The sequence below is a fragment of the Chinchilla lanigera genome, unplaced genomic scaffold, assembly GCF_000276665.1.
Source record: "Chinchilla lanigera isolate Chin_1 unplaced genomic scaffold, ChiLan1.0 scaffold00054, whole genome shotgun sequence".
Lineage (NCBI taxonomy): Eukaryota > Metazoa > Chordata > Mammalia > Rodentia > Chinchillidae > Chinchilla > Chinchilla lanigera.
Window position 1 is genome coordinate 3,830,129 of NW_004955455.1, and position 1,355 is coordinate 3,831,483.

Genomic DNA, 1,355 nt, shown 5'->3' on the forward strand with positions numbered 1-1,355 from the left:
AATGGGAATTGTACTCAGGACCTTGCGCTTGCCAAGGATATAGCTCAGGAGCATGGTGGCTGCCTGGCAAGCCCAAGGTCCTGAGTTCGATTCCCAGCTCCAAAATAAAATAAAATAAAATAAAATTCTAGGCCTAAAGGGAATAGGATGAATATCAGTTCCAGCAGCTGCCCAATGAAGGTTGAGGCCTAGTTGACCTTCTCTGTGAACACAAAGGAGAAAAATACCAAGCTGTGCTCCTTTGGCAACACGCAGGCTGGGACACTGCAAGTTTCAGGGAAGAATCAACACAGCTGAGATCCAGTTGTTTACCTGGGCACATACTATGTAGATAACAAGAGGTAGATGAATCTTCTGCTGCCCTAATTGCTTGCCCCATGTCCAAGTAAATAAACGTCAGGTAGCCAGACACTCAGGGCTGTTGTCCAGTATAGGCAAGAGCCCACTGGCCCCCGCCTCTCAGAATTATCTCTGTGTCTTGTCTTTAATCTCCATTCACCCCACTGGTTAGGCATTCTTAGCAGGCTGGCTTTCCACAGTGCCCCGTACTGTGGCAAATGTGTTTCCAACACCCCCAGTGGGTGTGTGAAATTTAGGCAGAAGATTAGGGTGTAACTAGTTGGCTGGGCAAGTGAACGTGCTAGGAAATGCACAAAAAAACTTCCAAAATTCTTGCCCCTGGGACCTATCAGAGAGTGCTATCCTCAGTTCTTACAGGAACTTGATCAGGGTTTTGTTGGTTGTGGTGGTGCCATTTTTTTTTGTTTGTTTGTTTTTTGGGACAGGGTTTCCCATGCAGCTCAGGCTAGCCTTGAACTCACTGTGTAACCCAGGCTGATTTTGAACTCACAGCAATCCTCCTGCCTCAGCCTCCTGACTGCTGGGATTACAGGCATGTACCACCACGTCCAGCTATTCTCATTTGTTTGAGACAGGCTCTCCCAATATAGTTTAGACTGGCCTTGAACTCACTATAGAGCTCAGGTTGGTCTTGACCTTGTGGCAACCAATCTGCCTCAGCCTGCTGAGTGCTGGGATCATAGGTGTGTGCCACCACACCCCACTTTGAGCAGGTTTTTGATAGGACAACCTAGACCTGATGTCAGCCTGAAGGATGGAGGATACAAAAGATGGTTGCCATTAAGCTCTTGATCATTATGTTTCTTTCTTTCATAGTGGTCTGCTCTCATCCTGTAGAGTGTGCTTTTCCTACCTTCAATTGGCCAACACTTGCTCTACAGAACATGTTTATTATCCTACCTTTAGTAAATATAAAACTTCATTACAGTGGTACTTCAGTTTACAAATTTGATTCTTTTCATGGTTCTGGTTTCAAGCTGAACCGGTTAAGAACT